This window comes from Mesoplodon mirus (genome assembly GCF_964341445.2).
Source record: "Mesoplodon mirus genome assembly, chromosome: 8".
Taxonomy (NCBI): domain Eukaryota; kingdom Metazoa; phylum Chordata; class Mammalia; order Artiodactyla; family Ziphiidae; genus Mesoplodon; species Mesoplodon mirus.
In genome coordinates this window covers 106,829,583-106,845,355 of record NC_138984.1, presented here as the reverse complement: position 1 = coordinate 106,845,355, position 15,773 = coordinate 106,829,583, and the positions used below count along the sequence as shown (strand labels likewise).

The window sequence follows — 15,773 nt, the reverse complement described above, 5'->3', positions numbered from 1 at the left end:
ACCAAACCTGGTACTTCTCCGCGTGACCCTGCATGGCATGTGTGTCCCCTTTTTTCAAGAAATATACATAATAAAAATCCTTCTTTCAATGGCATTGGCTTCTCTGTGTCATCACTCGGTCAGCTTTATAAATTAAGACTGAGTCACATATCATGGGACCAGATAACATTTTATCATGAAATGAAAATTTACCTGCAAAGCATCCGCTCTGGTACAAGATTACAGACAATCTCTTAGATCTGAATAGCTCAGCCGGAATAACAGAGCAGGCTAATACTTCCTGAGACCAATAATGTATTCATAACCAATACATTAACTTTTAAATGAAACATTAATAAAACATCTTAAAATGACATGAAAATGAGTAGCATGCTCACCTATATACATATATATATATATATCATGCTCATATATATGCATATGTATATTCACAGTCACATTTTTTTTAATTAAAGCAAGTTCAAACGATACAAAAGGGTAGCCAGCAGGCAGAAGAGTAATTTTATGTTATTTATTAAATACAATGACTAAACCTCTGAAATAACTTCATCTTCAAAAAGAACCAAATGTGATAAATGGTAGAGGCAGGAAAAATGTTCACTGTCAGAAATACAAAGAGAAATAAACACAGTTAACCTAATTCTGAAGACAAGTATACAGTTTCAAATCGTTATGAAATGTGTGGGATCACAGGAACATCAGAAGTTGTCATCTTAGAAAGGAGACAGAAAGAGGGAAGAAATATGGGAACATATGTATATGTATAACTGATTCACTTTGTTATAAAGCAGAAACTAACACACCATTGTAAAGCAATTATACTCCAATAAAGATGCTAAAAAAAGAAAAAAAAATAAAGAAAGGAGACAGGACTCAATTTCCTTGGATAGACAAATAAAGGCAGAGAATGGTGACTCTACAGAGATATCATGAAGTGGCATTGTTCTTCCTTCCTTCCTTAGAAAAAGAACCTCTGACATTTTAGTTGGGCAAATGGCTACCTAGAGAAGGTTGCATTCTTCAGACTTACTAAAGCCAGAGGACTAACTAACTCTTGAGTGAGCTGTAAGGTGATGTGTTGTATGTGATTTCTGGGGTGTGTCCTTAAACAAAGGGATACACCTGTTTTCTTCCTTTTCTTCATCCTCTTTCCTGGAATGTGAATACAATCATTGGATCTCAAGCAGCCATGTGGCTCATGAAGATGGAAGCCACACCCAAGGTACAGGAGAGCACTAAGCTGGAAGGTATCTGGGTTCCTGAGGATCATGAAAGTAGCCCCGAACCTCCCACTTCTTAACTATACATAAGAGAAAATAAATTTTATCCTGTTTGAGCCACTGCTATTTCAGGGGATGTTTCCTTACAAACATGAGGGTAAGGAAGTTAATGATTTGAGAAGGCTCACCTTAAAAGACTTGTCTTCTTAGCAAAGCAGAAGGTAAGATTATAAGCGGAGAGAAAAGAATGAGGAATAGATGAGGTGAGGGCTTGTGTACGGCAGAGTGGGATAAAGGAGGACATAAGAGAGAAGCAACAGAAGAGAACTAAAAGGAGTCGCCTGCTGAACTGAGGCCCCAGCTGAGAAAGGAGGGCATGGATACTTACTAGACAGACAGTCTCATCCCAGTTCTCCACGACAATGCACACCTATGATAATACTGGAAACAGAATACAGACACTGGGGAGCTGTGTGTGGTTAGTGGTGGTCAAAGCAGGCAAAATGAAAGGGTAAGGGAATAAGAAAATCTTGGGTGCCCGTAAAGGCATAGACAAAAGGATAAGAGAACCCAAAGAAAGATAGGAGGAAAAAGAATAGGAAAAAGCTAAGGTTCAGGGTCATGATGAGGGTAAAATCAGATTCAGAGAAAAGAGGAAGATGGGGTGCCAGTAGAATTTTAAAGAATTTGTGGACACATTTTTAAAGCACCATACCCAAATCTACCTGTACCCATAAGCTTTAGTGTTTTACTTCTCGCTGATCCTACCTGCCACAGATCATGCTATACATGCCCCTTCCATACTGAGAGGCAAGAGGCACAATTCTGCTGCAGCAGGTAACCTAGAGTCACCCAGTAAGACTCCACAAAGAGTCAGGGAATGCAAGAGCTGCAAGGGAAAAAAAAGCCAATCGCACAGCCATGTTCCCTTACTGCTTAAAATAAATTATAATGAAAGGTGTATTTCATTTCTGCTCTTCCCCTTTCTCAAAAAAAAAAAAAGACCTGATAAGTATCATAGCTAGACAGTAAAACACAACATGTTGAAATAATTCTGCTAAGAAGTTCAGACAACGTTTGAGCTGGGGCCAGCATAGCACAATGAACTCTAAAGGTTCGAGGCGATCTTTGTGTGTATGATTGTTTGTTATAGAGGCGGTAAGGGAGCAGAAGGGTGTGTGCCAGAAGGAAAACACAACATTTTGAAAAGAAAATGTCAGAGCTTTAGGTGGAATGAAGAGATTTAGATTTATTGATAAAGACTAAACTTCAAAACATTTCCAAACAGGAAAATATTTGGTATTTGTCTTCAAATCTCACATTATTTGCAGTTACAGCTGAAATGCTGGTAATATTCCCAAGCATGAAGAAATGGATTCTCACACATTTACTTACAGCTTCTGGTAGTTTATGAGTTTCTGGTAAATACAATGTCTGTCTTTTCTCCAACTTTTACACATTCATTTGTCAGTCTAAGAGAAAGATAATCACAGGCTTCACTCCTTCCTTGTGACCGGTGTATAAAGTCACACAAACATAACGATGCAATGTATACATTCCACAGTGTCTGTTTTCCTGCCATATGTTCATGTAGTGCCTAGTGTTGAGCATCAACAGTTCTGATAAGTTACGTGGAATCCCAATTTTGTTGCACTGCGATCACAACATCTGAGCGACCTTGAAAGGTCATTCCCTTCCCATCCCATCTAGGATAATACTCCTATGCCCCTAGATTAAGTCCTTGTTGAAAACCTCAGAAGAAAGAAATCCTGCAAACTCTTCTAGTAAACTTGTTTTTAACAATTTACACAGTACGATTCTTATTTTTGCTATCTTGGAAACTGTTTCCAGGAATGCTGGCATTTAACCTTTCAGCTTCACTAAATGCTTTTGTAATGTAAATAGATATACTTTAATTTGTCTTTGTGGGCCAATAAGAAGTCTGTACATCAGATTGTATTAAAGTAGAGCCCACTTAGAGTTTGATACAATCAGCTCTCATGCCAAGAGTGCCCCAGAGCGGGTGCACGATTCTCTGGCACCAGACTCAGAGGTCACAAGTGCCAACATCATCTTTTGTCGCAACTGCCTCCCTGATGACAGGAAGGTCATTTTGCACCCCCAGGTCCCCCTGTCTGTCACTGTCACACAGAAATGGGGAGGCCAATCTTTGATTTTTCCCTGACAAGTGTCTAAGCAAAGAGTGTTTAAAATAGGTCAAAACTAAGAAATGTCCCCTAATTAACTCTTTCTGTGCACACCCCTCCTCCCCCTTCAGTGTGCTTTCAACAGCCAGCGCCTGTGTATCTTCTTTGGGAATGCCCTTATCCTACTAGGAGGCCAGCTCCCGGGGTTTACATCCCACCTTCTACAGGGTAACCGTTAATCAAAACTGTTCACCAAGGGAGAAGGGAATCCTAACTCCTTTGCTCCAGGCAAGAAAACACTAAGGTGTAATGTACCTTTCCCTGGGAATCTTCCTGAAGACTTGGCCTGAGACCACATGCTGCCTTGGCTCCCTCCCTCTTCCTGTCCTGCTCCCCCAGCCCCTCCCTGGTCTCCATTGGGAGCCCTTCTTGAATAAAGCACTTGTACAGGAATTCTCATTTCTGGGTCTGTTTCTGCAGAACCCGACCTAAGACATAGCCAAATCCATAAAAGCAATCAAACTAACAAAACTTTCAAAAGGAGCTATATCTAGTGGGTACCATCAAGAGTTTCCAAGTTAAGACAGGACTCTGTGCCTTTGACGTCTAAAAGGATATGGTAAGAGGAGTAATTTAATATTTGTTGAATTATGAGGGGTCTTCTGAAGACCTCTTGTACTTTGACCATCACTGCCAGTGATGCCCAGATGATTGAAATGAGAGAGAAGCAGTCATTTGATATTTGGACTAGGCAAGATGGGGGAGGTTATGCTACACTTAACAACCAAGCCCCCATGTCAGTGGCTAACAACAAAAGAAGGTTTATTTCTCCCTCACACTACACACGACCAACATGGATCGTCAAGGAGCTCTGTTCCATCTTGGCCTTTATGACCACATTCACCATGGCAGGGGAAAGCGTATGTGGTGAAGCACACGTTGGCCCTCAAAGCTTCAGCTTGTAAGTGACACGTATCACTTCTCCTCATATTTCATGGGCTAAGGCAAGTCAGAAGTCCATGACTGACAGGAAGGAACAAGGAAGAGAATTCTACTGTGCCTGGAAGAATGGGAAACAAAATATTTGTGAACAACTCTCATGATTGGGTCATGAGATCAATCTCCTAAGTATCAACCAGAAGCACCGTGAGAAATGAGGTGTTGACTGCTTCTAAAAAGTAAGCCAGGCACATGACAACTTTGAGCTACCAGAGTTCCTATGAGATTTACTCATTCAACAAACATCTCTTAATATCTTCTCTAAACAAGGGACTATGCTTAGGCCTGGAGGCAGCAGACCGTCATGACACTGGCCACGAGCTCTGGAATTAGAGGGTATGTGTCAGAACCCCAGATCCACCACGTACTAGCTGCACCAGGTCAAACAAATTACCTCTCTGACTCAGTTTCACTATCTGAAAAATGGAGACAATAATAGAAGGTATTTTATAGAATTGATGAGGCAATTAGAAATGATAATGCATGCAAATAGCCAATCAATGTAAGCTATTATCTTCATTATTATTCCAAAAATAAATGAGACATGGTACCCACCCTGGAGAAGCTCACTCCTCGTTACAAGATATGGCTTTTCAACTCATGTCAGTTCTGTTTGAAAGATATTTCGTGAGGACCTACTAGGTGCAGGGTGCTGGACTGGACACTGCAGCATAAGAATGAATCAAACCCTGTCCCTGCCCTTAAAAAGTGGAGAGTTTGGTGGGTGAAACAGAAACAGATAATTTCAGTATTCTTGAGTGACAGGATGGAGGCTAGGGGGATGCAAAAGAGGAACATTTAGCTAAATCAAGGGTAAACAGGCAGCTTTTTGAGGGAGAACTTTTCCTGGGGTGCATTTCATATGTGTGAAATCAGTTCTGCTTTAACTCAAGGTCAGCAAAGAAAGCTTTCAAGCCCTGCATCTCCCAGAATGCCTCCCTGCCCGGTCGGTGTTTGGCAGGTGTAGCTAATGGCACGAGCGACTCCCAGCCACTCTGCTCTCATCCTCCATGCAGACTCTTAGAGGCTCTCTTCCATGTGACTGCTAGTCAAAACTCGAGAAGGATACGCAAAGGGCACATATCTGCCCCAATGAAATACTGGGCTCTCCTCACAAAGTGAATTGTGATAAACAAATGAACTATCTCAAAACAGCCACAGCTTTCATGGCACAGGAGTTCTGTGAGCAATTCCACACAGATCTATGACACTATTTTACCCTTGCTTGGGGAGAGATTTTTTTAAATTCTTTTCCATGATTCATCTACTCTCAGGAACACAAAACCTCCGACTGCATTAAAACAAATATCGGCATCTATCAGTTGTATGAATTTCTTATCTCTTAACCCAGAAAGGCTAACATAAGCTTTCCCTATGACTACAGTCAGATACAATGAGAATAAGATCAACAGGCCAGACACCTCCAAGAGAAATAAGGCATACTTTTCCATATTTAAAAGACCATAGACATATAATATAAATGTGAAGCCAGAGGGCCCTGTTTTTATTTACAATCCACTTGAAAAAGATGGTTTCTATGGCAGCAGGAAATGTCAGGGTTTTTTCAAAGGAGCTCTTGAATTTACAAAGATTCACTCACCCCATTAGAAATCTTTCTTCTTCTTTGATGGTACGCCAGAACTGATGAATTTGGAGTGATTTATGCCACAATGCTTGTTCTGCAGTGTTCCAGAAGATGACACATGGAAGGGGCTTTCGCTTTCTTCTCTACCAGTGGGTTTCTTACCAGGGCATCTGCCTGGACGTTTGTAGACATCCACATGGAAAGGAAGGAACAATGGTTAATTCATTCCATTAGACAAGAAACAGTGGGCGTGCATGAGTGAGAGGGTGGCCGCAATCTGCCACTGATGCTTTGAAAGGATGCAGCTTAAGAATTTCCAGTCTCTTGACTGATAGGCTGATCAAATAAACACCTACATAATTACTCCTGTAATCAAAAGAAGAAAGAAACATTGAATCTATCTTTTCATTACTTGTGATTGTAACTAGTGGACTCGGCATCCGTCAGAGACTAGAACTGCTAACATTACTTTCAAATGTGCAGGCCAGACTCCATTTCAGCAAGCAGGTGGTTGTCGGCCCCAAGGGCCCACTAGTTGAGAAACAGCCTCCCAGGAGGTTTTACATCTTGGGTGGCATGGTCTCCACTGTAAGGGAAAGGCAGCGTTGAGGGGGTGAGAGAATGCAGACACGAAAAAAGAAAGGAACATTCCCAGAAAAATAAGTAGCTGCGGCAAAAAACTGTAGAGGCTGATCCATACAACTGTCAGTCCTGATGTCTCTCCCAAGCCAGACTGACACGGCAAACTGCCCGCTGGACGTCTCCATTTAGATGTCCCTCCAGAAACTCAAGCTCGCCGCCAAACGGAACCTTCAGCCCTCATGCAGCACCGGCTTCTTTTCCTGTGCGTACAGCTCAATAAATGGCACCACCATCCACGTGGCCAACAGAGCCAGAAACTGGGCGGTCATCCCAGAGTAGGCCCTCTGCCTTCTGCTACGCCTCACGGTTCCCACGCTCTGTGCTTCCCAGTGGGTCGCAGCCTGAACTGCCACCTCCTGCCTTAGGGGGGCGCCCTCACTGCGCTCCCTGCCCAGGGTCTTCCCCTTCCATCCATCGCCACACTGGTGCCAGAGTGCTCTTTCTACATGGAAATGCAAGCGCGTTTGGGGTTACACTCTTACTTAAAATCCCCAAAGGAACCCATAGCTTTTGCAATGGTTTGAAAGCTTGAACTTAGCCATCAAGACTTGTCCCAATCCAGTCCTGCCTGGCTCTTCTCAGCAACTACCTCTGCCCGTCTCTACAAACATTATTTCCTCTGCACAGTGACTGTTCCATGTTGCCCCGAACACGCTCTGCCGTTTCACAGCGGCTGCCTTCCGACAAGCAACAGAATGGGCAGTGTCTGACCAGGTCGTGCTCAGCTACAGGGGGCGGGTGGGCTGTCTCAGCATCAGTGTGACATGACACCCACTGAGACAACTAAGAAGCGGAGTCACTGGGCCTCTGAGACCACAGACTATGAAGGATGGCCGTACACCCATGGTTTTGTTCCGCTCCCTCTCTTCTGGCACCTGTCGTATTTCACTTTGTAATAGTGAATTGAATGGAGTGAGGGTCCATCAAATACCCTGCTGACAGGACAGCCGTGTGGCTAATATTACAGAGTGAGCTGTGCTGGGAGCTCGGTGCTGTGGGTGAGTGCTAACATGCCCATTCCTTTGTTGAGAAAAGTGCTCCAAAATATGGGAAAGAAGCAACATCGGTCCCTTTTCCATAGGAGCAGACTTATCATGTCCTGAGGAGAGAAATCCAACTCTAGACCCAGGCTTCCCACTTGCCTTCTCTTCTCGGACTGACCTCTGACTCCATCCGTTCTTGTCCAGGGCCAAATAATCAGAGCTTGGTGAGAGTTACAGAAAGAGAGCTCTGCCTAAGATTTCCTGTTCTAACCAGGGCACCTGCGCCAGCAAAGAAAGAAAAACTCTTCCCTCTTTGACGGAGGAATTTCAATATGTAAATATACATACATATACCCGTGTGCACGCGCACATACACATACACACACACACACACACACACACACACACAATGCTTCTTTGCAGACTTATCTGAATAGAAGAATATTGGAAACAACCCAGATATGTATCAATAGAGGACTCACTAAACCAACTGTTAAAAAAGAAAAAGAATTAGCTATATAGAAACAAAGTCAAGTGTTTTCGCCAGGTTGCAAAAAGATATATATTTAACTAGATAGAAAAAAGCAAGTTACAGAAGAATAACTCTACCTTTGAGTAAAATGAGGGAGAAAATAAGAATATATGTTAGGTTTTGTTTGAATATGCATAAAGAAACTAAAAACAGTGTAGACCTGGAAGAGATTGGGATGAGAACTGGGTGCCTGAGGGACAGGAGTAAGAGGGAACTTTCTTTTTATGTCTTTTAAAATATTTTAAACCACATATGCCATAAATGTGTTATCTATTCAAAAATTAAATTAAGAAAAAATCTTTCCTATTTGTACACCCCTTTACAGTTTAAAAAGCTATTTCACATGTGTCACCTCATTGAATTCTCACAATTCTATGAGTTGCTATTATTCCCACTTTATAGATAAGAAAAGTAGTTTTGGAGTCATTAAGTGACCTGGAAACAGGGTCATGATTAAAGCCATCAAGATGGCCACAGGTGGCCATGGTGGTGGACCTTCCCACCAGGCCCTCTGTCTGACAGCATCCAGCAAGGATGCAGCCCAAACCTGGGGGAACTCACTGTGTTTCGTCTTGTGAAGGAGTATGCCACTCTCCCCTTTCCACACTCTTACGTGTGATGCCAGAAAAATCTCACCTTGAATTTAAAGTTATCCTGCATTGCAACACAAATACCTCTGAGAGGCATGACACACTTATAGTGTGTACAGAGCTTTGGCTTCAAGATTGGGAAACTGACTCTGTTAACTCATAAGGGTAAATTAAGTGAAGCCAGTATAATAACTGGTAGGGTACAAGCAAGAAAAAGCTTGTTTTCCTCTCACTGCTGCCTGCAAACATCCTTGTTCAGGGTTCCCTTCCTCATCCCTGGCAACAACTTGGGCAGATCAGATCCTGTAGATTTTCTGCTTCTTCCAGTATTGATGAAGTGTCATCTTCAGGCATAAACAGCACAACCCAATTTGCTACCATCAAGGAGGACCATGCCTCATCCCTGTTTGAGCTTCTGTGCACCCACACACAGGGCAGACCCACAAATCTGTAGACAGAATGGGGTAAGGAGGGTGCGCTCTGCAAGAGTCTAGGCTCATTAAAATTATTCCTTGGATATGCACCTTAACTATCTAGGGTCAGCATCCTGTTTTTCTCCATCCATTATTCCCCTCAGGGTGCACCATCAAGGTGGCTACAGTGGCTGATGGCCTGATGGTGGGCAACATTCATTTACTGGAATGGCAAACTACATTCTTTGTCCAAAGCACCTCCTCTTGGTTGTAATTTGACCACAGTTTGGAAGGCATTTCATGACCAATTTGTCCTGCATCGTTAGGAAGGCTCATTCGTAAATCAGGCATGGATTCTGCTGATAGGCCATTCAATGTGCTAATTTTCTGTCCACAGAACAACAGCATTAGGAAGCTCAGAGAGTCTATGGACCACTGTAAAAGCTGGGTTGGTTACAGAGAGAACCAAGAAAGCTGCAGAGCTCCAAAGAGCAGGAACATTCTGCTCAACATGAGGACACTGAGATGAATTTATCTTGCATACTAAGTCTCCTCAATTAGAGAGGAAAAACTCAGGTCTTCTGTCACCCATGGTGGGAGCCAGGCACCTGGCTTTACAGTTGAACAAAGACATGATAGAAGGAGGGGGCGGCAGGTGAATGCTAGGGGCCAAAAAGTAGCAAATGTTTACTACCCCTTCCTTAGTAACATCATTGGTAAATGTGTTAATGAGCTTCCTTCCAAAGCAACAACGGTGGAGACTAGCTCTCTCTGCTGGGAATGAGGTGCACTGCAGGCAAAGGTGGTAGAGCCATCCAGCCAAGGCATTTCCCAGGAGAGGCGACCAGGGTGGACCACGGAGGTAAAGGGGATGGAAACCTCAGAAGGGAGACAGTAAAGGGAAGGCAAGCTCCCCAACCTCTGCTGCTCACTCCCAGCTAGTCTAGGCAGAACTCATCCCCTGTAGTTCATCTTTGCAACAATTCAATACACGGATGTAGATTTCTGACCAGGAAAAAAAAAAAAGCAACCTTCTTAATTTATTAATTATACTCATACAATAAAAATATTTGTGGCTAATTCTGTCTTCTGGGTAGGGCCAGTAACTTTTCACTGTCTCCTGCGGGTCGCCACGCTTAGTCCTTTGCATAACCATCTAGAAAACCTGAATGATGTATTTTAATATTGCTGTAGGTGCAGTTTGACCTTTAAATCACATTACTTAAATATTAATGACATAGCAAGGAAGCAGCCTACTGACAGGTGTTATACAACTCAGACCAAATAGGACACTAAATCTGCGAGCGCCTTTGAAACTCCCATTAGAGATAATGAGGTACAGGCATGGATTTCCTCCCAGTGTCCGGCACTGGTTTGCTCCACATCCAGCCAGAATAAATTAACCCATCATTCTTCCTTCAAAATGCCATGTAATGACTTGTGCAGCTCCACAGGAGGATAACAGGAAAGCAGCTATTTGTTTCTCAGTCTTGGAGTGAATGCCACATTCTTGCAAGAGCTGGATTCCACGCTGCTGGATGAGAGTTGCAGCCTTTCTTCTGGAAAGGCCAAGAACAGACACTCCGTTCTGTCCACGTCTTCCTCCTAGCTGGCTTGACAGGACTGGGTGCTCCCAAGTCACACTCTAGGTTTCTTGGATCTTTAGTAGGAAACTGAGGCATCACAGGCGGCAATGACTTATCCTCCTAATACATCCAGTGAACTGAGGGCATCTCAGCTCCCAGGCCAGGGTTTCCTCAACCTCGGTACAATTGCCATTTGCAGCAGGATGATTCTTTGCTGAGAGGGGCTGTCCTGTGCACTGTTGGATATTTATCAGCAACCCTGACCTCTATGCACTAGATACCGGTAGCAATTCCCCAGCTGTAATACTCAAAAATGTCTCCAGACAATCTGTCCCCAGCAGAAGGGCAAAATTGGCCCTGGTTGAGAGCCACTGACATATATTAATTAGATATCTCAGTGTCTTCACATTGCTCCACAGCTATTCAAAACCCTCACTTCAGAATCCAACAACCTGGACGATTCACCTGCTGTTTAAAGTTGACATATTCTTCACGGTGCTCTAGACCAGAAAAGGGAATTAAAGTTGCAATGGAATATAAGAGACCAGGAGGATGACTCTGAGTTAATCACCTTAGATTGAAATAAGAGAAGTCCATGAATTCTAGGAGAATTCTTTCTCCAACCATGCTGGATCTGACATACCACAGTCTTAACACCCAATTAAAATTGAGCCTGACTCTACTTATTCTAGAAATACTTGGTTTTTTGTTTTGTCATTTTTGCTTTTATTTTTTTTAATTTTTTAAATTTTTATTTTATATTGGAGTATAGCTGATTAATAATGTTGTTTTAGTTTCAGGTGCACAGCAAAGTGATTCAGTTATACATATACATGTATCTATTCTATTTCAAATTCTTTTCCCATTTAGGTTATTACAGGGTATTGAGTGGAGTTCCCTGTGCTGTACAGTAGGTCCTTGTTGGCTATCTATTTTAAGTATAGCAGTGTGTACATGTCAATCCCAAACTCCCAATCTATCTCTCCTCCCACCCACCCACCCCCCAGTAACCATAAATCCATTTTCTAATCTGTGAGTCTGTTTCTGTTTTGTAAATAAGATAATAAATGTTTGTATTATTTTCTTTAGATTCCACATACTGTATAAGAGATATCATATGATATTTGTCTTTCTCTCTCTGACTTACTTCACTTATAGAAATAATACTTGTTGATCATGGGACACCATGCAATGAGCCATGGTACAGACAATCTGGTTGTCATATTTTCATATTTGATTTGGTTTGAGTTAGATATTTTCTAATATTTGTAACTGTGTTAGGATATTAATAATATTACTCAAAATAATCCAAAAAGCCATGCAATGGAGCATTCTTCTGAAGTGTACATCCTGAGAATTCAAGCCGACAAGAAGCTGAGGAGCTGCTGAGAAAAGTACTGAGTGGAGACGCATCACCAATGAACCAACCAGTGACTGAGAACTTGAGCACCCAGCTGGGCACTGTGATGCCCTCAGACAGACATCTCTTCATTGATGCTGTTTTTGTGTGTATTCCTGAAGATCTGCTGATGTCTACAGCAAGAAAAATAACTTGCAGCTTTATAATTAGGGTCCAGGTTACAATTTTGGCTAAACCAAGTGGATTTTATGCCAGACACCATTTCATCAAACCACTAATACTCTGATAAACAAAAATGCATGTGAATTTCTCAGAGCATGCTGGAAGAGACACATCTCGAATATCACAGTGGGACCCCTGGTCAATTTAGTATGTTCCTCTGTTGCTTCACACAATCTAACCTCAACCTAGGTCAGTCGTTCTCAAAGGCCACAAGGTAATGCTGATGCAGCTAAACTTTGAGACGCACGGATCTAGAAAATGAGTCTCATGGAGAAATTAAATCAAACCATAATTCATAAAATTGCTCATTTTCCTTACTACTACCAAACTTAATCCAGTTATCTTTGCATGTATTATTACTCACATTATTAACATGCACAATATTGTTTATAGGTGGATTAGAAAAAGAACAATGCATATTCAACAGAATCCTAGTCTCCTTTTCTCCCTCGAAAGTCTTGAACTACATTAGAATCTGGCTGACACCCACCAAATCTAAGAAATTCTGAGCATCTTGGCACATTCCTCTTTATCCCTTATACATACGCATTATTAGGGAACATATGCTGTTTAATCAAAAGATAACATTACCCTGGATAATGTTCATGAGCACTGGCAAATATTTCATTTACAAGCTGCCATAGTTAATTATCTGGAAAAATAGAAATATTCATATTTGGCCAAATTCCTTGCACCTCCTCCCTCTGTATCTCTTCTGCAAACAGCAGCCCCAGCCAGCTGTCCCACTGCTTTTGCAAACAAAGCTTTTAAAATACAGGCCCACTGGTTTTTAAAAAGTCTGTTTCTAGTTGGCAATGCATCACTGTGAACTAATATGGGAAATAAGCCCAGAGCACGTCAGGGAGGATGAGAGATTCTGACAGAGGGAGAGAGAACACAGGCTGTCATCAAGTACCAACACCCCAGTAAGGATCGGAGGTTCCATACAGGTGGGCTCTGCGGCCATACTGATGGGGTCAAATCCCAGCCGTACCCCTCAGACCACCTCCTTGAAAAAGGGGGATAATGGCTCCTCACAGAGTTGTTGAGGATTACATGAGCTAATCCAAGTAAAGCTATTAGCTTAGAGTCTGGCATGTAATAAGTACTCAGTACATTTCAGCTGTTTCATTACAGTTTTGTTATAGCCCCAAAAATCATTTCTGAAGACAAAAGACATAACTGTTTAGAAGTAAAGATTGTAAACAGGAGTTCCTCCATAGAAAGCCATGGAAATCCTTGTCAAAACAGTGTTTTGTTCATTGCTAGTGTAATGTATAGCAGGCCAAGGCAGAAATAAGTCTTGCTAAGATAGAGTCCTAGAGATCGGTTCAAGATGGTGGAGTAGAAGGACATACTCTCACTCCCTGTTTCAAGAGCACTGGAATCACAACTAACTGCTGAACAATCATCGACAGGAAGACACTGAAATTCACCAAAAAAGATACCTCACATGCAAAGACAAAGGAGAAGCTGCAGTGAGATGGTAGGAGGGGCATATCACAATAAAATCAAATCCCATAACTGCTGGGTGGGTGACTCACAAACTGGAGAACAAGTATACCACAGAAGTCCACCCACTGGAGTGAAGGTTCTGAGCCCCACATCAGGCTTCCCAACCTGCGGGCCTGGTGATGGGAGGAGGAATTCCTAGAGAATCAGACTTTGAAGGCCAGCGGGATTTGATTACAGGACTTCAGCAGGACTGGGGGGGAATAGAGACTCTACTCTTAGAGGGCACACACAAAATAGTGTGCTCATAGGGACCCAGGGGAAGGAGCAGTGACCCCACGGGAGACTGCACCAGACCTACCTGCTAGGGTTGAGGGGTCTCCTGTGGAGATGGGGGGCAGCTGTAGCTAACCAAGGGACAAGGACACTGGCAGCAGAAGTTCTGGGAAGTACTCCTTGGCGTGAGCACTCCCAGAGTACACCATTAGCCCCACCAAAGAGCCTGGGTAGGCTCCAGTGTTGGGTTGCCTCATGCCAAACAACCAACAGGGAGGGAACCCAGCCTCACCCAGCAGCAGACAAGAGGATTAAAGTTTTACTGAGCTCTGCCCACCAGAGAAACAGCCAGCTCTACCCTCCACCAGTCCTTCCCATCAGAAAACTTCCACAATCCTCTAAGATAGCCTCATCCACCAGAGGGCAGAGAGCAGAAGAAAAAGAACTACAATCCTGCAGCCTGTAGAACAAAAACCACATTCACAGAAAGATAGACAAGATGAAAAGGCAGAGGGCTATGTACCAGATAAAGGAACAAAATAAACCCCCCCAAAAAACAACTAACTGAAATGGAGATAGGCAATCTTCCAGAAAAAAAAATTCAGAATAATGATAGTGAAGGTGACCAATGACCGTGGAAAAAGAATGGAGGCAAAGATCGAGAAGATGCAAGAAATGTTTAACAAAGACCTAGAAGAATTAAAGAACAAACAAACAGAGATGAACAATACAATAACTGAAATGAAAAACACACTAGAAGGAATCAATAGCAGAATAACTGAGGCAGAAGAACAGATAAGTGACCTGGAAGACAGAATGGTGGAATTCACTGCTGCAGAACAGAATAAAGAAAAAAGAATGAAAAGAAATGAACAGAGCCGAAGAGACCTCTGGGACAACATTAAATGCAACAACATTTGCATTATAGGGGTCCCAGAAGGAGAAAAGAGAGAGAAAGGACCTGAGAAAATATTTGAAGAGATTACAGTTGAAAACTTCCCTAACATGGGGAAGGAAATAGCCACCCAAGTCCAGGAAGCACAGAGAGTCCCACACAGGATAAAACCAAGGAGAAACACGCCAAGACACATAGTAATCAACTTGGCAAAAATTAAAGACAAAGAAAAATTATTGAAAGCAGAAAGGGAAAAATGACAAATAACATACAAGGAAACTCCCATAAGGTTAACAGCTGATTTCTCAGCAGAAACGCTACAAGCCAGAAGGGAGTGGCATGATATACTTAAAGTGATAAAAGGGAAGAACTTACAATGAAGATTACTCTACCCAGCAAGGATCTCTATCAGATTTGATGGAGAAATCAAAAGATTTACAGACAAGCCAAAGCTAAGAGAATTCAACACAACCAAACCAGCTCTACAACAAATGCTAAAGCAACTTCTATGAGTGGGAAACATAAGAGAAGAAAAGGACCTACAAAAACAAACCCAAAACAATTAAGAAAATGGTCATTGGAACATACATATCAATAATTACCCTACACATGAATGGATTAAATGCTCCAACCAAAAGACACAACTTGCGGAATGGATATAAAAACAAGACCCATCTATATGCTGTCTACAAGAGACCCACTTTAGACTTAGGGACACATACAGAGTGAAAGTGAGGGGATGGAAAAAGATATTCCATGTAAATGGAAATCAAAAAAAGCTGAAGTAGCAATACTCATATCAGATAAAATAGACTTTAAAATAAAGTTATGTTACAAGGGACAAGGAAGGACACTATGTTAATGATCAAGG

At 42.3% G+C, this 15,773-nt stretch overlaps 1 long non-coding RNA gene across 4 annotated transcripts in view; it reads right to left on the bottom strand.

The window, feature by feature from the left end:
* The window catches only part of LOC309809669, a 94,069-nt gene that overhangs the window by 13,756 nt on the left and 64,540 nt on the right, over positions 1–15,773 (bottom strand). For all 4 annotated transcript variants that reach the window (XR_014294888.1, XR_014294889.1, XR_014294890.1 and 1 more), the window contains one exon: positions 5,967–6,125. This is a non-coding gene — a long non-coding RNA (uncharacterized lncRNA). The remainder of the gene's footprint in view (positions 1–5,966; positions 6,126–15,773) is intronic.